General features: G+C 42.4%; 1 protein-coding gene across 10 annotated transcripts in view; it reads right to left on the bottom strand.

The window, feature by feature from the left end:
• PCDH9 (protocadherin 9) overlaps positions 1–25,854 on the bottom strand; it is a 746,233-nt gene that overhangs the window by 52,618 nt on the left and 667,761 nt on the right. The window lies entirely within an intron of this gene.

The following is a 25,854-nucleotide window of genomic DNA, read 5'->3' as shown; positions in this document are numbered from 1 at the left end:
GGTAGATGCCATCTGGACCAGGTAAATTTATATTTAAAAAAAATATTGATCTGCCCTAGAACTTCTGTTACAGGAACCTGTCATACATTTTTCACAGTGAAGACAGATGAAAAGAATTCATTAATCTTCTCTGCAGTCACCTTGATGACTTTTACTCCACTGTCATCCAACTAATTCCCTAGACAGTTTCCTGATTCTCATGGATATTATTATTATTATTATTATTGTTGTTGTTGTTGTTGTTGTTGTTGTTGTTGTTGTTGTTTTAAATTATATACACTTGGATTTATATTTCCAGATGCCTTAATGTCTGCTTGCATTTCTTTTATCAAGGTTCGTGTTCCTTTCTTGCCCTTCATTTGGGCAATATTTCTATTTCTGAATTTGCTTGTTTCTTTTCAGAAATCTACACAGTGCCATCCATCAAAAAGATCCCAGGTGGTTTCAGTAAGAGTTTAAGTAAAAATACAATCATCATAAAAGGAAACAGGACAAACCACTAATTAAAAGGATCCATATACTTAAAAGGCCTGAGTGAATAAAACTGTTTTTCCTGGCAATGCCTAAAAACAGAGTTCGCTTTGGGTGGGCATCTCTGGAGATGAAGCTTCACAGCTAAAGGTGCCACCTATACATTTAACTCGGAATGAAGTCCAAACAAAGTGGGACTTGCTTCTGTATAAACATGAATGGGATTGCGACACACTGTTTTATAACTCACTTTAATTTGCTTATTAACTTGAACACCAACTGGGATTTGCCCCATGGCCGAGTGCACATTTCGGACAGCCCTGTGTTCGTTTAAAATATCTCTCAGTTGAAGGACTCTGCTAGAGTTTACTTTCTCTTTTAAGAAGTATACAACTAATTGCAGCAACATAGGTTCCTTTGGAGTCCCTAGGCTACATTTAGGTTTTAGAGGAGACCTGGTGCATCTGTTGTTTCTCCCTTCAGATAGTCACATACTCTCCTCATTCCTGGGAGCACAAATTTCACAGTCTGACCACCTCATTTCATTAAGACTTACACATTCTCTAAGTTTCATTTCTTTCTCTTTCCACTGCCACACACCCAGCTGTGAAGTTCTGTCACTCACCGTCTCAGTCTGACTTCCTCCTCAAATTCCTGAATACTTATATATTTGCTTAGCTTTCCTCCCATGGCTTCCACCAGCTTGTTTTCGTAGGCTACTGACCTTCCCAGATAGTAGAATTGGAAGGGATCACAAGGGTCATCTAGTCCAACCCCCTGCAATGCAGAAACCTTATTGCCCAGTGTGGGGTTTGAACCCATAACCCTGAGATTAAGATTCTCATACTCCATTGACAGCTGCTTGTGCTGTCACCACACCTGGCAATTTCCAGCCATGCCATGTTTCCATTCAGTAGAAAGCCAGAGATGGCTAAAGAGAGGAGTCACCTATGGACACAGACTCTTATCATGTACTTTGATGGTTGACTTTTGACAGATTTGGTGGATGATAGATTCCTGCTCCCCACCCTTTCATGGAAGGAAATACAGTAGTTTGTGGGAGGTAAGGTTAAAATGAGGCCCGCTACTAAACATTGGTAAACATGCCATAGGTGCCAGGACACAATAACTGCTAACGGGAAGCAAAAATAAATAAATTAATAATAATAATAATAATAATAATAATAATAATAATAATAATAATAATAATAATATTTTTATAGAATATAATTTGAATTTCCTTTCACACAACTAACCAGAAACATTCTCCCTTCTTAGGATTCTATTCTTGCTCTTTATATCAGGAGAATATAATTGTACATCTTCCAAAATGAACTGAGGGCTTAGGTCAAACTGCAACTACATTTTAGCACTTTTAAAATCAAGTAGGAGTTCTGCAAAGTATTGCTTATAATATCATGCCTGCCAAATTCAAATCTGGGTATTGTAAGAAGATGTCCCCCTCCCCATTTCCAGTGAGACATTCCAATTGTGTTGCACAATAGACTTCTGTTTCCCAATTGCTCTCTGTAGAATAGATTACTGAAGCCAGCTTGAAAGGATCTTGCTAGCCTGTCAATTAAAGTGTGACAAGTCATAACACAGAATAGACCAAGTTTCCTCAACCTCGGCACTCCAGATGTTTTTGGCCTACAACTCCCATGATCCCGAGCTGGCAGGACCAGTGGTCAGGGATGTTGGGAACTGTAGTCTCAAAACATCTGAAGGGCTGAGGTTGAGGAAGCCTGGAATAGGCCCATCTTGGTCGCAGCACACTGATTCTGGAATTTGGGCCTTCACCTAGCCCTTCTTAATCAACTCATGTGGAAGTTGGTGAGCATTATCTTGTTTCAATGGGCCCTCAGTGCTGGTTAATTAGTCCTCCTTGATTTAATCGCACGGGATTCCCACCCAGTCAGGGGTCGCATAATGAACAGAATCATGAAAGCAAATCAGCTTTTCCTATATCATGATGTCATCACAGGTGAGGTAGGTCAACTGAATGCGAAGCAAAAGATGACAATGTAAAGGCAGAAGCTAACGTTCTCTGAAAATGCCAAACACACATACAGGAAGAGAGGCATTTATCATGATGCTCCAGGAAGGATTGTTAGCAACAACAGCACAGCCCTACAGGTAGTTATTCTAGTCTATATGTTTTAAAATAAAATACAGACAAAATGCATGAATGTGTCTCATTAATTCAGCATATTCTTTCAGCTTTGGCTTACCTGTTCATTTTTTAGCCCCCTCTGGAATGTGCAAGGGATGTCACAAGTCCAATTTTCTCCATCTCATAGAACAGAATAATGATATATAAGCCTCCTATTTCCTTTTCCATGTACATTGGCTGTATTTCTGACTCATCTATGGCAGCATGAGTGGCAGTTCCTATTGCCAAAGTTGTAGCACTGCAGGTTCCCCCACAGCAATATACCACTTAATGCCACACATAGTCTGGCTGATTGATGTGCCACCTCTGGAGGAAAGAAAAAAATCCCCAGTCATCTTCGTTTATTTGAAACAGTTGGCTCTCTCCCTTCAGACACTTGTCAACGGCTCTGGAAAGATGTTTTAACTGGCACTCTGTCAACCAACATATCTAGACGGGTGAGGCTTACTAACTGTGAAATTTTGTGGCTTCCCATCCTAGCAGGACATAAATGACAAAAAATTCAAAGAGCCCTCTGAAGAGCCCAAGTTGCCCAGCTCACAAGGATGAAGAGGCTCTCTCACTCTCACTCTTTTGACATATTTTAATTGCAACCATATGAGATGTACATGTAAGCTGGAGGCAGTGAAAATGATTGAAAGGGCTGCTGTGAAATCCTCCACTTCTGGCCTGGCAAGCATGTTCTGAATAGTTGTGTATCTTTACTAGAGCAGAGGCCCATTTTTAGAGTGTCTTTTGATTAAAGACCATCATCATGTCTCATTTCTTGGGTTTTACTTTATAGATCTGGTGTGGGGGATCTTTGTCCTTCCAGATGTTGCTCTCTCACCACCTATGGCCATGCTTTATGGGGCTGGTAGGAGTTGGAGGGCCAAAAGTTCCTCATGCCTGATGTAGATGAACGCTTTCTTAACACATCTTCCTTGTGACAATAGGTTTCTTATACAACATAGAATCGTAGAGTTGGAAGAGACCCTAAGGCTCATCTAATCCAACCCCTAGCAATGCAACTGTCTCATATCCCTGCAACCAGGGGACCACCTATAGGGGGCAGAAGCCCCCTCATAATGTGTGGGTAGGGGGCTAAGCCTCCAATATTGAGGGGGCCACCATCCCCCACCACCTGCCACCAACAGGTGAGCACTCGGGAGTGGGACGTGTGGAGGGGTGCAGGATGTCATGTCTATGATGTCACACAATGCCAGGTCCCCTCAATAGGGGTGGGGGGCAAGTTGGCGTGCCTGCCTGCAACCTTTGTGTTAGCACCACCACGCTTTAACCCAGATTGCTATCCCCTCTGTACTACTAACATTCTGATCCTTGGTGGCCAGGCCTTTGGTCTGCCTACAACAGAGCCTGATAGATTACTAAGGCTAATAGCTGGTGAATTATTCAGTCACAAAAATAATATTCCCCCCAAAACTGATAATACGTATATCCATAGCAGCAATTGAAGCCTACACACCGTAAGGTGACAAAACCCAGCTTTCATGATTTTTTTCCAGTGCCTCATATTTCACACCAGTATGAAAATAACAAATATATCTAAATAATAATAATAATAATAATAATAATAATAATAATAAGCCTTCCAGTCATGCTATTCATATATTTCGTATATTAGTAAGAAATAATTGGCTAATGAATAACACAGGTAGCAGATATTGAAATATATTTCTGAACAAAGCTAAATTATCCAAAAATTGTGAATACATGTACCCATTTTGTATTTTAAACTCCTCTTTATAGGACTGATTATGGAAATGATATGACTTGAAAAACCCCAAGAAAGAAGCAGAGAACAAAACTGTGTATTTAAATGAAAATGGATTTGAACATATGAAATGCTGAAATTGTTATTCACATTTTTTTAAAGTAATATTCCACAGAGGATTTATAGTGCAGTCTTCTTCTAAAGAAACAATCCATATCTGTTCTGTTTAACAGCACTCAGCAAGTAGATGCACAAATATGGCGCTCTGCTTCAGGCTTATCACCATTGCAGGCAAAATGAAAAGAATTTAAATACAAGATCCAGATTTCTCTGGTGGGTAGTTGTTGTTTCATTACTCTAGAACTGGAATGGGGAACCTATAGTCAACTGTAGCTGGACTACAACTCTCGTTCCCACTGACATTTACCCATCCTAGCTGAGGCTGGTGGGAGTGGCAATTCAACAACATAGGAAGGCTTTCCAGTTTCTTACATTCAACCCCCCACCCCACCCCCACCCCCTTTTTTTGCAAACTTCAAAATGATTTTGAGAGTTCTCATTGGGTGAAAACATCTGACAAATTTTGAGGTTAAAAAAAATACATAATGTCCTCGGGATTCCTGACAAACCTCATCACTGTCACAATTGAGCCAAAAGTAGAGCCTTACAAAGAAATTTACCATTCTGGTGCTGCTTTCAGATGGGTGTGTGTATGTGTGTATGTGTTTCTTTTTTACATTTCCCTTGTTATTTATTATAGGTTTTTTTTTAATGCCTTTGTCTTTTACGTTGCCCTGAGCATTCCCTTGAAAAGGCAACGCACATTGTATGGAAAACAAATCCCTCTGCCTTTCCTCTCAGCAAGGAAGTGGCTGGCCCTGGGGGGTTACTCGACATTCAGTATCAGAAGGAATCTGTCATCCTCAATGACTTCAGCTGATGCTAACAATATCAAGGGGGTGGGGTGGTACTCAAAGGGAATAATGGGCACCTTTGCTGGGAAAGTAGATCATGTAATCCGCACCATCCTGCTAAATGGAGAACAGCATTTTGCCACATTTCCATACTTTATGAGAAATACATGAAAAAAGTAGAATTCTCAGAACTGGTTGCCTGGCCCATATAGATTCCCAAAGTTGTTAGGAAAGAGCTGGCTTACTTGGAGATAAGTTGACAAGTGCAAAGTTCAAATATGGTAAAACAATTGTCTCTATGGGCTCAGAGTGCCAACCAAATTAGTTGTTATTTGCACACTGTGATACATTACTTTTTGGTAAATGGTCGTCATCACCATTGACACATTCATAGAAAAACTATTAGATTAGGTGTGAGCAACCTGTCACCTAAGGGTTACACAGAAACCGGAAGCTGCCTTATATTGAGTCCGACCATTGGTCAATTTGGCTCAGTATTCTCCACACTGACTGGCAATGGCCCTCCAAGGTTTCAGGCAGGAGTCTCTCCCCTGACAGACTGATGGGTAGGGGGAGAAAGAGGCGGGAGGTGTCTGAGCAAGAGAAAAGGGTTGGCAGAAAGAGAGAGATGAAATATTATGACAATTCTTTGTTCTCGACCTGTCCATCACTGGCAGGCAACTCTCAAAGGCTTATCTGCCAAGGTGATGCAGCCCACAACAGAACACATTTCCTACCCTTGCAGAAGATGGCTATGTTAAAACCCAAAAGGCATGTGCAGCTAATCATGATAGAGCATATGTGGCACTTTCTCTCTCTCTCTCCACACACACACACACCGCCACTTCTCCTGCTGTAGTCATATCAAGACCCAGCAGTCAGAAATGATAAATCTATAGGGATTCCAGGGTGGGTCTGTTCATTTGATTTTAATTATGCTGAGAGCTCTTATTCCTCTCACTTCTCCTTGAGAATAAATTTACACTATACAAGCCTTCCTCCAAGTATCTCTCCATCAGTATTTTCAAACTTTAGAACCCTTGTGCAGATTCCACTTTAAAACTGCAGTAAATTATACAAGAGTTCTTAAATTGTCACTAAATGGGTATAATTGAATCCTCGGTTAAAAAGATGGTGCCCATTCCAAGGACAAACTACATGTTAAGTAAAGGATGGAGAAGGAGAGAATTATATCAAAACCTTGCCACTTGGCTATATCCCATTGTAAAGAGCATGCATTAGCACTTTGGTATGTATCAAAAGGTGCTCAGGTTAACAGTGAAAACAAGAATGGGTATCTGAATCATTCCTGATAGACCATCATATGATGAAGCACTTGGATGTGTGAAAAATACTGGAAATTTTCAGGAGAGCATCAGGAAATGGAAAAGCATAGAACATTGCTAAACACGCAAGTTACTATGATGGGGGAAAGATAAGTGGACAATCCGAAAGTGGTTCTTGTCTTAGTTGTCAGGGGTACAACATATGGACACATCTTGAAGCTGTTGTGTAATACAGATAGGGACACAGCAGTGTTTTTTGTGAGCCTCAGTGAGGGGGCATTTAACAACATGTTGTGTGATGGTCCACATTGCTTCCTTACTTGGTAAGATTGAGGTGGAAGCGAGCATACTACTGACAAAAGCTCATCAGATTTGTATTGCATATAAAGGTAAAAAGGTACCCCTGCCCGTACGGGCCAGTCTTGACAGACTCTAGGGTTGTGCGCCCATCTCACTCAAAGAGGCCAAGGGCCAGCACTGTCCGGAGACACTTCCGGGTCACGTGGCCAGCGTGACATCGCTGCTCTGGCGAGCCAGAGCCGCACACGGAAACGCCGTTTACCTTCCCGCTAGTAAGCGGTCCCTATTTATCTACTTGCACCCGAGAGTGCTTTCGAACTGCTAGGTTGGCAGGCGCTGGGACCGAACAGCGGGAGCGCACCCCGCCGCGGGGATTCGAACCGCCGACCTTTCGATCGGCAAGCCCTAGGCACTGAGGCTTTAACCCACAGCGCCACCCGCGTCACTCCAGTCCTAATATTTTTTTACTCATTTTACCAATTATTGCTTACTAAGAAGTATTGCAAACTGACTGAATGGGACTAACGTATGAGTAAGTAGACTTATAATGTTACTTACAGAAAAACTGGAAGGTTCCTCCCCAGTTTGCTTCCCTCTACAAACAGTGCCCAAGTGCTTTACAATGAGAGTGAAAATCCCATAATAAAATTCCAATAGTTGGTGCTTGCCAGAAGTCTGGGAAAACAAAATTGTATTTTCCTGATACTGAAACAAGAACATTCCCAGGGAGAGCACTGAACAGAAAGGGAGAAAAGATTTGTTCTCTGGATGAACATCAGAGGTGGCACACAGAGGAGGACCACAGATGGGAATCCCAAATGGCCAGGAAAACAAATGCTGATCTCAGGGTCCAACAAAATCCATGTAGGGAAAGGCGGCCTTTAAGTGTACAAGGCATATAAGGCTTTAAATGCCAAACCCAGCAACAAATTACAAGCCAGTGCAGTCAGGCCAGAACTGGTCTTAGGTCCATCCCTTCTTGTCCCAAGTAACCAACTAGCCACTGCCCTTTGCCTTTCCTGTAGTTTCTAGACCAGGCTTTCCCATTTTATGTTTTTGGCCTACAACTCCCATGATCCCTAGCTAGCAGGACCAGTGGTCAGCGATGATGGGAATTGTAGTCTCAAAGCATCTGGAGGGCTGAGGTTGAGGAAGCCTGTTCTAGACCACCCTCCAAGGTAGAACCATTTACAATTCATTGCAGTAGTCTTTTTAACTGGATTGTGGTGGACATACGTAATCCAGTTGCTGCCATGCCTCCCTTCAGAGGATTCCCACAGGGTTCAAAAGAGCTCACACAGTCCTCCCACTGCCTTGAAGACCCTGTTGCCCTGCCAGTGTGCAGTGCAAAAATGCCTGTGGCGGGTGGGGAGGAAGACAGAGCTCTACGTAACAGAAATCCTCTGTGTACGGTTGCTGCTCCAGCTGTGGTTCATGCCTGTCCCTGCCTTCTCCAGATCATGGATATTTTTCAAAGCAACTTTGTGCAAGAGACACCAAAATAGGCTCTTGCCTCCAGCAGCTATTGTAATCAAAACAAGAGAGCAGACACTGTCTTTTCTGACACAAGGCAAAACTGGAAAAAATGCCTGCTTGACATTTTATAGTTCTCTGTTTGCAGCAGGCCTTTCGTACCTGCCCACCGCTTTCCCCCTTCACAAGCAGTTTTCAAACTGGCATTTGACTTTCTAGTACTAATCTGTCTATTGACTGGCCAGATAAATGCTTGCCCTCAATAGGGTCTTTTCTAACAAATTAACTAGTGAATGCCTCTGGTTATCTAAATAAGGTGTTGATTGATCTTGTGGAAATAATTAATCAGGCTCCATCTGATATGATCTCTGGCCACGTCAGAACGTTCTCCTCTCATTATGCTTACCTAAAGGAGAATTTAAATTTGCAGCCGGTGGCAAAAGGTAATGGTTTCTGAGAGGAGACTGTGACTGAATTTAAAAGGAGGAAGTCAGATTTCGTTGTAATAAAGCTTTAAATGAGTCCAATTACATTTAGTTCAGCCTTGTTTCAAATATTATTCTGTCCATCCAGCAGGCTTTAATAGAAATCAACATCAGATTTTCATACGTTGGGGAATAAGATGTCAGCCTTCTGCTGAGAAATCATATGAAGCAAGAGTCTTTGGTGGACAGGCAGTTAAATTTGTGCAAAGCATTAATTGGAAAGAGAATGCTTTTAGAGCCATGCTCCCTTCCTAATGGAGTCATTTAGTTAGACGATTTAAGTAGTGCAGTGTTATGTACCAAGTAACTAATTCATCATACATGCAGAGTTACTCTGCCGATAAAAGAAATACATATGTAGCAACTGGTAGTTTTCAGTCATCCACCTTGAGACACAGCTGAATGGCTTTTGTTGTAAGCAAAAAAGATGTGTAGTCAATCAATGAGTTAATATCTATAATCTAACTGTCTACCAAACAACAGGCCTCCAAGGAGAAGACAAATAAAATTCACATTCAACAAAAAGAAGGTTTTAATTTATTTATTTATTTATTTAAAAAGAGGAAAGCAAATTGTGGCAATTGCCTTAGGAAGCTTAAGGGTGGGAGAGGGAGAGAGAGATATTACAGCACTCAGGCCCCCACTTCCTTGCCTCACCATCACTCACTACCCGGTGAGGTTCTATCTGGATTTTTTTGCCTTTCCCCTCCCTTTTACCTTGTTCAGACGAAGGCAGTCCTAGTTTTAAAACAGAACCCATAGCCCCAGTGGTGCAGACACTCTTGAGACTACCTCACACAAACAGCCTCACTCTGAAGAAGAATCCCCTTCCTTGAAAGGAGGCTGAGAGGAGGGGAGTCCAGCAGGGCTGCCGCCATGAACACAGGACAATGGCAGCTAACAAAGCTTGATGCTTCAGAACATTCAAACCATGAGCTCTGTAATTCATATACAGGTGACTATTGTACTCACCCAGATACTGTGTGTGATGGAGTGGGTGTGTGATGGAGTGGGTGGGGTCTGAAACATACCTCAGGGTGAAGCAGGTGACGCCACAAAAGCAAGAACTGGCAATCTGGAGGATGAAGTAAGGGTTTAAAACATCTTGGCCTCAGCAGCAGAGGGAGTGAGGAGAATGAGCCTTTTGGCTCCACTTCAGGAAGCAAAATGTCGAGTTGGCACTAGATGGAAAGGGGGAGTCTTGTCTAAAGCCACCTTAGACAAGATTTGAATTGGAGGTTTCCTGGCTCAGAGATAATTGCTTGAATCACTACACTATTTGTTGTTGTTGTTGTTGTTTAGTCGTTTAGTCGTGTCTGACTCTTCGTGAACCCATGGACCAGAGCATGCCAGGCACTCCTATCTTCCACTGCCTCCCGCAGCTTGGTCAAACTCATGTTCGTAGCTTCAAGAACACTGTCCAACCATCTCGTCCTCTGTCATCCCCTTCTCCTTGTGCCCTCCATCTTTCTCAGCATCAGGGTCTCTTCCAGGGAGTCTTCTCTTCTCATGAGGTGGCCAAAGTATTGGAGCCACAGCTTCAGGATCTGTCCTTCCAGTGAGCACTCAGGACTGATTTCCTTCAGAATGGATTGGTTTGATATTCTTGAGGTCCATGGGACTCTCAAGAGTCTCCTCCAGCACCATAATTCAAAAGCATCAATTCTTTGGTGATCAGCCTTTTTATGGTCCAGCTCTCACTTCCATATATCACTACTGGGAAAACCATGGCTTCAACTATACAGACCTTTGTTGGCAAGGTGATGTCTCTGCTTTTTAAGATGCTGTCTAGGTTTGTCATTGCTTTTCTCCCAAGAAGCAGGCAGCTTTTAATTTCGTGACTGCTGTCACCATCTGCAGTGATCATGGAGCCCAAGAAAGTAAAATCTCTCACTGCCTCCATTTCTTCCCCTTCTATTTGCCAGGAGGTGATGGGACCAGTGGCTATGATCTTAGTTTTTTTGATGTTGAGCTTCAGACCATATTCTGCGCTCTCCTAGTAGTTGTATTGATCAGCATTGCATGCATGAGCAACAGGTGATATCTGTTCTTCTTTGGGACATTTGATTGATCCATACCAGTAAGGTATGCCTATACATCCTGGTAGAAAAGGGCATGGCCTAATTTAAAAGAGCTGCTTATAGATCTTAAAATTCCAGTTTTAAATATTCCCTAGCCTCTTTCACATAGCTGTTTAGAACAAGGCCCATGATGGCTCCAGATCACTCCCCTCTGAAGCTGCTTTTTACCCTAAGGAAAGCAGCTGCTGAGCTGTTTTAGATCTGCTATTTAAAGGAAAGCATCCATTTATGTGTTTGATGGTATCAAGTGCTCTCTGGCCTACATCACTTTAGCCTCCAGGTGGAGAGATTAGAAAGTTCTCCGTGAGTAAAACTGCTTGCATTTAGAAAGCTAACATGACTTAGGAGAAGAGCTCAGCTCAGTTTTCTCACCACTATGCTATCTAGTGAGGTTTCTTGTTCAAGGGGAACATTCAAAATTGTAAACAATTGCGTGTTTACAAGAGCCAGTGTGGTGTAGTGGTTAAGAGCGGTAGTCTCTTAATCTGGGGAACCGGGTTCGCGTCTCCGCTCCTCCACCTGCAGCTGCTGGGTGACCTTGGGCCAGTCACACTTCTCTGAAGTCTCTCAGCCCCACTCACCTCACAGAGTGTTTGTTGTGGGGGAGGAAGGGAAAGGAGAATGTTAGCCGCTTTGAGACTCCCGAAGGGAAGTGAAAGGCGGGATATCAAATCCAAACTCTTCTTCTTCTTCTTCTTCTTGTTGTAACTAGAAAAAGCTAGAAGCCATTTTTATTACATCAAGGTTTTGAACACCGAGGTCTCTTCTGTAGCTAAATCTACGCTGCATTTGAGTGTTTATTTGATTGGAAGGGGTGTTAATTATGCTTGTTTTTACATGTCGTTCTTTATTTTAGCATAATTTGTTAGTTAGCTGCTTTGATTACAGGAAGGTCAGGATACAGATAAATAACTAATGTAGGGTTTCTTTCATATCCATTTACGATTGGTATATTAACATCATCAACCAAGCATTACGAGATTATCAGTTGCTCAGGAGCTCCTCAGCTGCATATGTAGAACTCTATTGATTTACAGTGGTGGGTCCAATCCTAAAATACGCACCTACCAATTTATTTGCATCATAAAGTTCTTAAAGCACAATGAGTGTTTTGATCTGACAAAGTTACTTATGAGAAAATAATTCAGTGCTATTATAATATATTATACCGATATAAGAGAAGCACCTATATGTAAAATGAAGGCATAACATTATTTGTTTTTATTAAAATGGTTATATATTTCATATGCACATATATTTTATCACCGGCAACTGGCAGAAAACAGCACTAGGCAGCTTCGCTCTCTCCATTTTTGCATGCAAATGGAAGCTCCATTTCTGTTTTATGTTGTTTTAGAGAGAGTGGTTGGGAATTAATTAATTCATAATTGTGTTGATTAAAAAAGTTAATTGTCATTTTAATGAAACCACCAACTGCACAACTGATGGGCAATCGCAGCATTAAAATCAGCCACCAGACAAAGCCCATTCAGTGCAGCAACATAATGGAAACACTTATAGCAACAAGAAAATCACAATTAGAATTTATTAACAAGGTCAGAATAGCCGTTAATGTGTGTATGTGTGATGTGAATATGAAGAACTACTCCACTTTTTCAAGAAATATACTTCAGATTACCCTGAACGGAGGGAGACTCCTCCAACTTTGCACAGCCTAGACTGTTTTTATCATTCAGTTTTTGCTACATTGTTACAGTAACAAAGTTCCACAATTTTGAAACAAAGTCCTGTAATAAGGCCTGTCCTTCTCCTTAAATGTAAACCTCTGTAAGTCTGAATTGCCTGTGTGCTTGTTAATATGGATGGTGGCAGCACTACACTGGAATAAGATAGAATGGGTGCCTGGCAGCCTGTCCTACCAATGTATCTTCATGCTGCCTATAAGTGCGCCCATGGAATGGCACGGTGGGACCCACCACTTATGCTGCACTCACTGGAGAGCCCCCCCGTATTGCAATGGAATCAAGTTTACCTCTGGGCTATATTAACAATCTACCAAACTAATCTCTAATACTGTCGTACCTCGTTTTGCGGCTGGGATGCATTCTGGAGCCCCGGCCACTAGCCGAAAAGGACACAGGGCAAAGCGCAGTGTCTGCGCACATGCACAGAGCAGTTTGCACCTCTGTGCATGCGCGAAGCACGATTTAGCGCTTCTGCGAATGTGTGAGCGGCAAAACCGGAAGTAACCCGTTCTGGTACTTCCAGGTTTGCTGCAGACGTTCGCCGGAATGGACACTAGACAAGGCGGACATTTGCGGAGGTCTTGCTGTATTAGGAAAGTGTTCAGTCTTCAATGAATTTAAATAACATTGGTATATCTGACCTCACCTGAACCAGGAAATGTGCCCTCAATCTGCACCATATACAGGATTTGATAACTGTATGCTGACAAAGCTTAGGCTGAAGTAACAGACATGCCAGTACAATTTAAAATTATCATTAATATTCATCCCAGAAATGTAGGCATTTGAGAGTCACAATCATTGGCAAAATTGCTGCTGATTACCTGAATTTTTGATTTATTAAACCTAGTTAGTAGATGCAACACAGATGTCACTATTAATACCATTATAAAGTAGGGTTCTTACTCATAATGACATGCTGTGCAACACGGAGCAAGTTAAAATCTACCTGCAACACAATGTATTACTCCCATGTGCTTTAAAGTGAGCAGTCAATGTGTTACAAAAATACTAAAGGTACGATCTGCTAGTCTTAATGGTACATCACACTGTAATCAATTTGTGCAAACAAACGTACAAATCCATGTTCTGAAGCAGGCTTTGATATGGGTATCCCTAGCAGGTCAGTAAACATGTGCACTAATTGATGCTACACTGTACATACAATTCACAGCTTCTTCCAGCAGCTGGAGCCAGGCACATGGGCTCCTTTTAAAAAAATGTCTTGGATCTAGTTTTTCCCTGACACACACACACAACTCCCCCATTCCCATCAAGTAACTGATCTGTTCAACTACTCTCCCAAACAACACTGGCAGCTTCATATTCACTGCTGAACTGGGATATAGCTCTAGTGGTAACCTTTCTAAACTTCCATAAAATGTATACATCTCGCTTGCCTTGTACTCCTAGCTGGGGATATGGGAAGTGCCTACAATAGGGATTCTTAATACAGTATCTTAATAATGATGATGAGCACATCAAGCTCAAGCCCTTATTGTTGCAGCAGAGGACATGGAAAGTAAAGGATAACAAGGAAGACCAAAGCAGGAGCAGAGGAGAAACCCTTTGGCTACCTTATCTCTTGCTTTTTCACCCATTTAAAGAAAAGTCCAATTTCCCCGCTTTCAGCTTGTGAACTCCAGAGGCACTGTTCTTTCTCGCCACACTACTGCCCCCCCCCCAAGCCTTGGCATGTCATTTCTGGATTGCATTGGCTTCCAAATGAAAACTCACCATGGTTAGCTTCATTAATATGCTTTCAGTTAAAATAAAATAAATTCCTCTCATTCTGCAAAGTCACTATCCCCTTGAAAGGATCTGACAAGTGCTTGCATTCAGGTCCGAAGTGAGATCCATATTTTACCTAGAGCAAGAAGAAATATTGCCCCAAGCTATGGAAGCTGATCCTTTAGGGAAAGGGGTGTTGCCCACCCACCTCAATCATAAGCCAGCCCCCACTTGCCTGCTTTCCTGCAGGGTGTGATCCTGGCTGTCATCTTTCTCCACCTTAGTCTAAGTGTTGTCCTGTAGAGGAGTTAGCACCCTCCCCACAAAAAAATGAAAACAGAATCTCACAAAAATTAAACTCCTTCTTAGTGAGAACCATTTTCTCAATCTGTCCCTGCTTTCCTCATCCTTTCTCCAATTTCTCACTTGCATCCAAAGTAGTAGGTTCAACAGGGGACAATATATTTGTATTCACTAATGGCATGCCGTCCTGCTTTGTTCCAGATTGCTTATATAACTCTTCAAGAGGTAGAAGCAAGTCCAGTCCCATTGCTGTGCCCTTGAGTGATATTCAATGAATGCAAACAGCCTGAAGAGAAGCATCCACTATTCTTGCTTCCTTGTATGTGATCCCAATCTAAGGGAAACATAATTTCAAGGCTTTGCCACACATCACCGGCTAAATCATTTATTATGACACTTATAGATTTCATAAAAGGGGGGAAATGCTAATTTTAATGCCTGTTCAAGTTCCAAAATAATAAAGTCAACTCCCTGCGGTTGTAACTGATTTCTAGCACAAAACAGCTTCAATCTTCTCCAGCAATCAGTTTTGCTTGAAACCTTCACAAGATTGACAGTGATCCTTTAAGGAGGTAATACAGTGTTTTAGAATTCCTGGCACTTTATCCTTTATTAAGGCTAGGTGGTTAATTGAATTGGCTGATTCAGTTGACTGCATTTCTCCCCCCCCCCCAATTAAGTTTAATCTAGGGTTGTACACAATCACCCCATGCCCTGAAAAGCACTGGATAAAAAAAGGAAAAGAAAAGCACAGGATATTCATACAATTCGGCAGCTAAAAGAGAGAAAGAGTTAAATGCAGATAAGGGTATAAAACAGTAGAATGATAACACAGTCTTCAACATTTTCCCACAGCACAGATATTGCTCACAATGCTGTCTTTAAGGGGGAAAAGAGCCTGTCATAAAGCTAAACTTGTCTTTTTATTAAGCTACAGAAAAGATGCATCTTCATACACCATCTGCACTGAAACAAAGCAAGCAGAGCAATTCCTTCTTGCAGTTACCATACATTTTTTTACTATCTGTCCCACATTTTTAAAAAACCAACAATGAGGGGCTGGTTTGGTGCAGAATGCTTCCAAAAATGATCATTGCTTGTGGGGGGGGGCGCATAAATGTATAGATTTCAATTCTTTTTCATGTGTTGGAAACGGGAAAATAATTCCAACTCCCACAGCCTAACATTCCATCCCAGATGTGGTCTGACTTCTCTGGAAAAGCCTGCATACTGAGTGTTCTCAAGGATGACTGCTGTGGAAGAATTACCATTTGACTAGTGCGCTGTCACTTCCTAGAGGAGCTTGACAGGAGGGAAAAGGGGACCCCCGCATTTATTCATCTCAAATCTCAGCAAATGCTTCTTCTTCCAGGCCATCACATACACAGGGACACTTGGGTGGGCAGGTTTCACTAGGCCTATGACTTAGTATATCCTGGGGACGTCCTCTATAAATAATCTGTGCCTTGGCTGCTAACCTCAAAGTTGTTTTTAAATTGCAGAGGGTCACATTACTTGGTTGTGTCTAATCCTTCCTCTCTTTCTATTTTTTAAAAAAATATTGTATTTTTCATTTTCACCTTTTACAAATATTTTAACAAAAGCAAAAAAAGAAACAACAATCCTGAATCTTTACAAATCTAATTTATCTTCTCCTCAGCTTCCCTCCCCTCCTTTCTGTGGTTATTTATTTTATATTTTCTTACTCCAATTCAAATATATTTACCAATTTTTACTTAGCTTCCCCTTAATTGTCTCTTGCTGCATGTGTTTCTATCAGTCACACTAATGTTTTGATTGTTTTACAATGTGTCTTCAAATAGTCAATAATTTCTCCCCATTCTGTTTTAAAAGGTCTGTCTTCTTGATTTCTTTTTCTTCCGATGAGTTTCGCCATTTCTGCATAACCCATCAGTTTTAATTGCCAATCTTCCTGTGTTGGAACACTTCTGTGCACAGCTGAATGCAAAAAGGTTTTCCATGTGAACAGGACCACCAATCCCTGGAGTGCTGTGTGGCATGGCCAGGGAGGGGTGTTACCAAGGATGGGGCAGATCTGGCCTCCACGGAATGAGCTGCAGTTGTCGCTGCCTCTGTGCCACCGGCACCAGAAGCCAGCGATTCAGTGTCTCACCTTGCCTCGTGTGTGGACTGACCCTGAGTGGTCCTATCATATCTCATGTGAAGAGAACTCTAGTGATCAGGAAATCTTGGTATGTATGTATCAAACGTGAGGCTTATATTGCAAGTCGAGGTCCCCAAGCCACCCCCAAATAAAACACAATTGACACATAATTTTTGTTTAAGGATTTTGGCATATTTTTGGCCACAACTTTATTAAAATACAAGCAATGTGATTGGTTGTGACTATCTGCCCCTGCATGGGGACAGACTGACATTTGCACACCCGCGAAGTCAGAAAGGGAAAACATTTTGGGGAGAGAGACGGGACTGGGTACCATGCCCTCACCTCAACCCAAATGCTCCCAGGGGCTCTTGCGTGGCCCTATCCCCTTGACAGGGGTTCGAACAAAAGCATGGCGAGCCCCTGGATTCCTTTAATGGAATACCCTTGCAGCAGCAGCATTGGAGGGGCGGGCACAGCCAGTCCATGCCCCTCCACCAACCAATTCATAAACCAATGCCTAACCACAACCTTACAAGTTGTGACGATTTGCAGTAGGCAAAAACCAAATGTCCCAGCCAATTAGCCAAATGGACAAAATTCCTACCAGGCCCCTGCCCCAAAAGCAGATGACCCCATGACAGGCATAGCAAGATCAAGCGAACAACCCTGAACATAGGGAGGGAGGGCGGGTGATCCGAAAAGAGGAAGCTCAACGCTGCGTGCAGTGCATATATAGGCTATGGCTGTCAATCACAAAATGGCAACATATAAATCTCCCCAGCAACAGGTAGAACCCATTTGTAATGGTGGCCATCATTCTTTTCCCGCCCAGCAACAGTGGGGTGTCTTGTTCACCCCCACCGCAACACGTGCTCTCCATGAAACAGAACACGCTTTGTGGGGGAGGGAGCAGCTGCTCCCATCCAGAAAGCTCAAGACCCTAAATGGTGTATCTCAGCAGACGCATGTGAGATTTGACAAACCCAAAATGCGTTTTTAAAAATGCAAACCACTTGTGCACCCTAAGGACGGAAAGGTAGACTATAAGCTTTTTAAAACTAAGAATAAAATAGAAGTGCTCATTTCTTTCCAGGGACAAATTAGAATTTGGACTAGATTATTTAAAACAAGCAAGCAAACCAAATCATGAATTATCTGACCCCAATGGTCAAACTGTGAGGATCAAAATTAATAAAATGGTTAATTGTCTCCACACAGGAGTGGATAAAATAAGAGAAGGTACTGAGGTACTTTCTGTTCCTCAACCGCAGTCATGGCATATCTGCTTCTGGTGTAACATGTCCCAAAAGCCAGGAAGTGTCCATATTTTATTCACACCGCTGCCTGTGATTCCAGATGAAGAAGGGATTTTGTGGTGTGTTTTTTTTAAAGGAATGAATCCACATACATTATTGCCATTGGAGCTACTGGTTCCCTCCAGGAAATGAACTGGTGCTACAGTATTTGGGAATTCAGTAGTGTAATGCAGAAGCAGTAAAGAATAGGTTTTTGTGTGCTACATTCTCTTCCCTCAACAGATGGCTGGTTAAACTCTGCACACACGGGAAATCAGTTTTAGATTTCCACTCAGGCCTCAGAAAATAAACTGCAACAGCAAAGCCTCAGGAAAAAAAGCAATTTCTCCTCCTACCTTCCCTTTTTCCCTGACATCATCAATAAGCATTTTAGCGCTCTTCCTCTCTAGCACACGCAAATCAAAAGTCCTGAAAGGCTGTGTTTTCTAGCATGTAAAACCTTAAGTGTTTTGTTCACAGGACAACTTTCTTTGAAGTGCTCCCCATGTTTACTTTGTGCCTAAAATATTAAAATAATAAAAAAATTCTGCTCTAAGGCAATTCAGATTATGCAGCAAGAAAATCTTATACCCTGCAATTTATATAAATTGTTTAAATTAATTACAGTTTGTAAATTTGTTTGCTTTGAATAATTTACCATACTAGGTATTTTATGTAATTTGTTCTTATTCTACTAGTCCCTGTGAGGGCTGAGGATCTATTCAGTCTTGTAGCTGTCACCCTCTGCCTCTTGGGATTTCAGCAGGTCTTGTGCATTCATTTATAACATTTGGCCATGAGGGACTCTCAGAAATTCAAAATTTGAACCCAGGGCCAGAAGCTGCGCTCCCCTCCAAATGCCAGTTCGGTGGCATCAATGCATACACAGAGCCTTGCCCCAAATGCAATATTCCTGAAAGTGCCTAGAGAAGAAAAGTTAAAACCTTCCAGTAATCAATTGGAAGTAACAGACCTTTTGACTTACCCATATTTTTAAGGCAGCTTATCAGAGATAGGAAATAATATTTTAAAATAATAATATTTTTAAAAAGCAAAGCAAAACAAAAACCCACACATTTAAACACAGCAAAATGCCGCAAAATGCTTTCAGAAACAATGCGAAAGCAATAGCTATCAAACAATATGGAATAAACTTAAATGTGTTAAACAGCATGGATCTTCCAAGCTGTTTCTGGTTTCTATGTTCCAGCATAGTCCTGGTGTCTTGGAAGAAGGTCTCCCAGCTAAGTTTGCACAGGACTGCAGCCTGAATATTAGGCTGGGATTAAGTCTTACTCGAGGGACGCGTGTGGTGCTGTGGTCTAAACCACTGAGCCTCTTGGGCTTGCCTATCAGAAGGTCAGCGGTTCGAATCCCCACGAAGGGGTGAGCTCCCGTTGCTTGGTCCCTGCTCCTGCCAACCTAGCAGTTCGAAAGCCCATCAAAGTGCAAGTAGATAAAAGGTACCGCTCCAGCGGGAAGGTAAACGGCGTTTCCGTGCGCTGCTCTGGTTCGCCAGAAACGGCTTAGTCATGCTGGCTACATGACCCGGAAAAACTGTCTGCGGACAAATGTCAACTCCCTTGGCCAGTAAAGCGAGATGAGCACTGTAACCCCAGAGTCGTCTGCGACTGGACTTTACCTTTAAGTCTTACTAAATTCATTGGAGCTTCTGTTTGAGTAGACATGCACCGGATTGTGTCAGAGATCAATGTGATGCTGAATGGGCAATTCTCTGCAGGGATGCAGCCTCAGATAAGTGCCCTATATGGTGATTGAGTTTATGTATGGGGATAACACAATTTGCAACTTTGAAAAGAGGGCAGACAGTTCCACATAAAATGTCAAGCTGGCATTAGGAAGAACTAGGGGACAGAGGGCAGCTTTGGAAGTGATGCCCAAGTAGGTGTCTGGAAATCTACAGCCTATTCTAGGAATGCCTGTGTGGCTCCCTATTATTATTATTATTATTATTATTATTATTATTACTCCCCACTTTCCCCATGATAGTATTCAAAGCAGCTTACAGCTAAAAACTCAAATTTCTAAAAACATAGAATTTTAAAAAAACCCATTAAAATTAAAACTATATAAATATGTTTAAAACATACAAGTAATTACAATAAAAACAGCAAAACACCAGCCCTTTCATTAAAAGCAGTCAATTCCCCAAAACCTGATGGAACAAGGTCTTTACCTGCCAGCAGAAGGAAATTAAGGAGGGAGGCAGGCTAGCTTCCCCACCAAGGAAGTTCCACAGCCTGCTTTTTATTATAAATAAAGCAACTATTACAATTCCAATTATTACAAAGAAACTAAGTGTATCTTCTTTCAAAGGAAACTAAATCCAACAGCACAGTGCTTTCAACCTCTTACCACTCAGGGCTCTCTTTCTCCCTCCTCACCTCTCTCTCACACAATTTGTTTCCCAATTGTTTGGTTTTGCTATGAGTCTGGCTTGTAGGGCCAAACGCCTCAGTTCAGAATGAATTGGTCCCATTGTTGCAAAATAATGGCCTTCCATAGGAACGCTATAATCAGCCAGGTGCTACAATTTCCTCTCCACTGCTTGGTGAGGAGGGCAGCTCCTTGAGGATGGTGTTGTTGCTGAAGATGAAGGCAGATGCTGAAGAAACGATAAATCACTGCAATTTAAAATGTGCTAAAGCGATTAATAGAGAAATATGAGGTGTCTTTGCTTCCAGAAGTCTAATGGGTGTCTCCATTAGGGTCTCCAAGGGCCGAGATACAAACCAGGCCTATGACAGACTTCAAAGGTATTGCAGTAATTCAGTGAGTTTTGTTTCAACTTGCACTTCTGAAAAATGAACCAGAGGAAAACTTCTCCCTTCACCCGCTTTCCATGTGCTGCCAGTGAAGGGATGCTTGATGAATACGAGCTTTGCGAAAATTCCGATAGGAAATGCCCCAATCTAAAAGCTCTTGGATTTATGTGCAGATCAGAACTTTAGCTGGCCGACCGATTTCTCTGGACGCCAAAGTGAAGCTTTTTAGATACATTATCGAAACATATAAATTGCTAAGTGTTCAAATATGTATTTAAATACATATTTTGAGGTGGCTTGTAAATGCAGAAATGGAATGAATGAAGCAAATACCATAGCCCTAACCTAGAGTGCTGAAGTCAAGACTTCCTGCACAGTTGCCCCTTGATTCAGATTTATATAGCACACAAGTGATACTGCCCTCCTGAGAGGTGTATAACATGAGTGCTATATACACAGGCTATAAAGCTGACCTACAGAAATGGAACCTCTATATGTTCCTGGAGTGAGTCAGTAGCAAAGACAGAGGAGAAAGCAAACATATTGGGTCAAGCGCATATAAAGGGTTTCCAAGAGCTTGATCTTAGCTATGTTGCTATTTATTTATTTAAACATTTCTAAACCTCTGTTCGTCTGATCCCATGGCAGTCTCCAATAATCAACAACAATGAAATCCACCCAAAGACAATGGAAACTAAAAAGCATGAGCCAAAACAAACAAACAAACAATACCACAAATAAATGTAACCCCTTAAAAAAAACCTGGATAAATAAGAAAGTCCTGGGAGAGGAGAGATGCCAGACCATCCCTAGAGGACTGATTTACAACCGTTGGCCTTGATGCTGGACTTCTGGGTAGGAGGATAAATTCCCAGGCTATGGTGTCTGCTTTTGTGCACCCCAGCCAGGATCAGGAGGAGGCAGGGGGCAGCAGTCAGGACAACTGCAGAGCAGATAAGACTTCTCCCATTTTCCTGCTCTATTTTTGCTGCTGCTTCTCCTGAAAGGAGAGGAGAGAGTCTGGATCATCCCTGGAAAATATGCCCACCACTGATTTACAGCAGCTGGCCCGAACATGGGACTTCTGGCTGGGGTGCAGAGATTAAAAAAACAAACACACTGGGTTGATGTCAATGATTTTTGAACTAGTGATAGGTTGTCCATGTTGAGTTTTTGCTTTTATCTGCTAGTTAAGAGTATATGTTTGTTTATGTTTGCTAATGTTTTTTGTTTATTAGCCTTGAGGAAGGGCTTGGGGTTTGTTGTATGGAATGGTAAAGTGTTATATGATCCCGCATCACCCCCTTTTCTACAGTATAATCTATACATGCATTTCCCCCCAATTTAGGTCACTTGGAGATTCTTTGGGAACAAACAGCTAATAAGTCTCATAAACGCATCATCATCATCTGGCATCAAAGGATTGTAACACTTAGAGATGTATTCTTACTACACAACTGAAGCTAGGGAGTTTATTCCAAAGCTGGGCACCATTACAGATATGACCCTCCTTACAGAAGTAGGTTCTCCTGAGATCTATTGGATTTCAAGGTCAAGCCCTCTTCAAGCTTTCTTCTAATCTGGGGCTTTTAATTTCAAAGGGGTCATGTGTGATGCTTCCATACTCATCAACCTCCAGTGTATAAACAGCAGCTGTATGAAGTGAGAAGTCACCAGTAGAAAATCAGTCTGACTGTTTCAGAGAGCTGCCTTCAGCTCACAAGAAGATGGCAATGGTGTGTTGTTTTCCCAGATTAGTAGAATGCCTGATCAGAGTTTAAGTCAAGCAATAATCACGGAATCCATTAGTCCAGATGTTATATGACCAAAAGAGCTTGCAAGGCTTTAGGTCAGGGGTCTGCAACCTTTAAGACAAAAAGAGCCACTTGGACCCGTTTCCGAAGAAAAAACAACAACTGGGAGCCGCAAAACCATTGCGACATTTAAAACAAATATATCTCCGGAGCTGCAATCTGACAGCGGGCGGGAAGGTGACGTCGGGACGGTGCGTGACTAACGCACGCACCGCCCCCATGCGACGTCACAGCCAGTACAGCGCCCGCCACAGTGAGGAGTGTCGGGGCGCACAATGCGCCTCCTCCCCTCACTAGTATCCGCCCCGGAGCCGCGGCAAAGATGTAAAAGAGCCGCATGCGGCTCCAGAGCCGCGGGTTGCAGACCCCTGCTTTAGGTAAAGGTAAAGGTAAAGGGTCCCCTGAACATTAGGTCCAGTCGTGGCCAACTCTGGGGCTGCGGCGCTCATCTCGCTTTACTGGCCCAGGTAGCCAGCGTACAGCTTCTGGGTCATGTGGCCAGCATGACTAAGCCGCTTCTGGAGAACCAGAGCAGCGCACGGAAACGCCGTTTACCTTCCCGCTGGAGCGGCACATATTTATCTACTTGCACTTTCGATGTGCTTTCGAACTGCTGGGTGGGCAGGAGCAGGGACCGGGGAATGGGAGCTCACCCCGTCGCGGGGATTCAAACCGCCAACCTTCTGATCGGCAAGTCCTAGGCTCTGTGGTTTAACCCACAGCGCCACCCGCGTCCCTTTAGGTGGCATAGAACCTACATATATTAAATACTATGTTCTCTTATACCCCTTACAATCTGTTAAATCAACCATGAGTGCCATCTTAAGCCCACCATACAAACCTCATAAGAGTATAAGAAGAACCTGCTGGATCAGGCCAATGACCCATCTAATCCAACATCCTGTTCTCACAGTGCCAACCAGTGGGAAACTGGCAAGCCGGATTCAACCACAAGAGTCTTCTTACTACCCCCAATGGTGGAGTCAGAGCACAGCCATTATGGCTAGTAGGCATTGATAGCCTTCTCCTCCATGAATATGTCTAAGCCTCTTTTAAATCCATCCAAGTTGGTGGCCATCTCAAGTTACAACATGCAAGACACAATAGTCATTTCTTCAAGGAATAGTAATCTTTTTGAAGCAATCTCTAATGAAGGATTATGGGGACTCTCAGCAAGCTACTGTTCTTAGGATTCTTTGGAGCAATCCATGACAGTGTCCCTTTTCCTCATTGGCCTCATTTCCCCATAGCTTCTGTGCATAGGGCAGATTATAAATTGAAAACAAAGCAAAAGATAATGAAATCTGCATGTATTCTATCATGTCCAGAACTTCTGGTGAGATATTTACACTTGTCTGGCAGTCACAGATTTGATCCAACTAACCTGTATTTCCCAGAGTACCTGGGAATATGGAATGATTATTCAACCCAGTTACCCTGATCAGCCAACAGATAAACAAGTAAACGTGTGACCCTATAAATGTCTCCTCAAAAGTGCACTCCATTGACTACATGAGGCCTGTTCCCAGGTGTGAGCGTGCCTTCTCCCTCCGTGTTTGCTGGACTGAGCAGAAACACTCTCGAGGCCAGACGCCATAAATTCCTTTCTTTATTGCTTTCTGACAAGATTACATGCAGAATAAACAAAGCGACCCGTCTCTCACGAGGCGTTGCTCTAACTACTTTCTCTTTTCCCTCTCCCTCGAGACCAGCAGAGCCAACGGCCCAGCCCCTTCCGTCTTTCCCTGTGACGTGGATCCCCCTCTCTCTGAAGCACCCTTTCCTCTCCAGACTCACTGCTCCCTTCTCTGTCCTCTGAGGACTCACTGCTAACCAGTGGAGACCTCTCCCTGTACCCTCTGATTCTTTCCTCCCTTGCTGCCTGCAGTTCCCTGACACCAGGTAAGCGTGTATAGGATTGCACACATAGAATCAGATGGTTCAACCAGGAAGAGGGATAAATCTCCCTTCCACACAGTACTGAACTTACATCCTTGTATTTTTTTTTTATCTGCTTCAACTTTCCTTTCATATTGATCAGGATGTGTTCTCTTGGATACTATAAGCACAGTGAATCCTTAGATACATCATTATGCTCCACAGCTTGGCTTGCTTCCATAGAAACAGAGATAACACTGTTCTACAGCAGAACATTTTTGAAAGGATTACGTTTCCATTCCTTTTTTAAGGGGAAAAAACCTAATGTAAATGGACAGCCTAAGGAAATACATAAAACTGCACTTCACTGTTCATCTCACTGAGTGGGGAGGGCCAAACAGCAATTTCAACAAAAAGAGAGGAAGCAGATGAATCCTGCATTATTTGCACATTCAACTCCCTGCTAAAAACTAAGTGGGAATTTAATAGTAGAAGGGGAAAAAATAATAAAGTTTCTTACACAGGCTGTTGATCTTCAGTGTTTGCTGGTACAGTACCTTCAGATACCAAAGCTGAGTGGTGAGTAATGGGGAGAAATGTATGGAAAACTACCTGCACGTACAGCTGTGCCTCCACAATTTCTGTAGTTTGCCTCCAGCAAGTCTGTAGTTAGTGCAAGGAAAGCTGAGCTATGAAACCCTTTACCACAAAGAAAATATCATTCCTTTTATGCATAAGCCACTGTGGACATACTCCAGAGCTAGACTGGTCTGCCCCATATTACAAGCACAATATTTTTCTTTGGCTAGAGAAATCCAATCAAATATGCTGCAGCAGCTCAAGTGCAAGGAGGTGGGTATTGTCAGGTGTAGGCACAATAAACAAAGAGAAAACAAGTAACATTCAGGAAAGCGTGATTGCTTTGCAGTTCATATTCACCGCTGCTCTTGCAGTAAAATGAAAAATAAAACACTTTTAGTTGTATCTTCCCAGTAGGAATGTGACAGACAAGAGTGACTGATAAGGCAAATACTATGCTTATGTGTGTAATGGCAGAAACCAAAGAAGCAGTATCCTGATGAAATCATGTAACACAAGTACATAATTTCAGGGGAAATCTACTGTCAGCAAGAGAAACAAATGCTGTAGCCTGCTACTACAGCCTCAAAATGGTATCACCTTGTAAATAAATTGCAGCATTGTTTTAAGAAGCATAAAGCATAAGTCACAGAAGGATGCTGAAGGCATGGAGCAATATGATAAGCATGGCTGCCACAGATGTGACTGTTCCAGGGTCATTATTGGATAGTGCCCAT

The sequence above is a fragment of the Podarcis tiliguerta genome (genome assembly GCF_965153285.1).
Source record: "Podarcis tiliguerta genome assembly, chromosome: 4".
Classification (NCBI taxonomy): domain Eukaryota; kingdom Metazoa; phylum Chordata; class Lepidosauria; order Squamata; family Lacertidae; genus Podarcis; species Podarcis tiliguerta.
The sequence above is the reverse complement of the archived record's forward strand: the minus strand, read 5'-3'. Positions and strand labels throughout refer to the sequence as shown.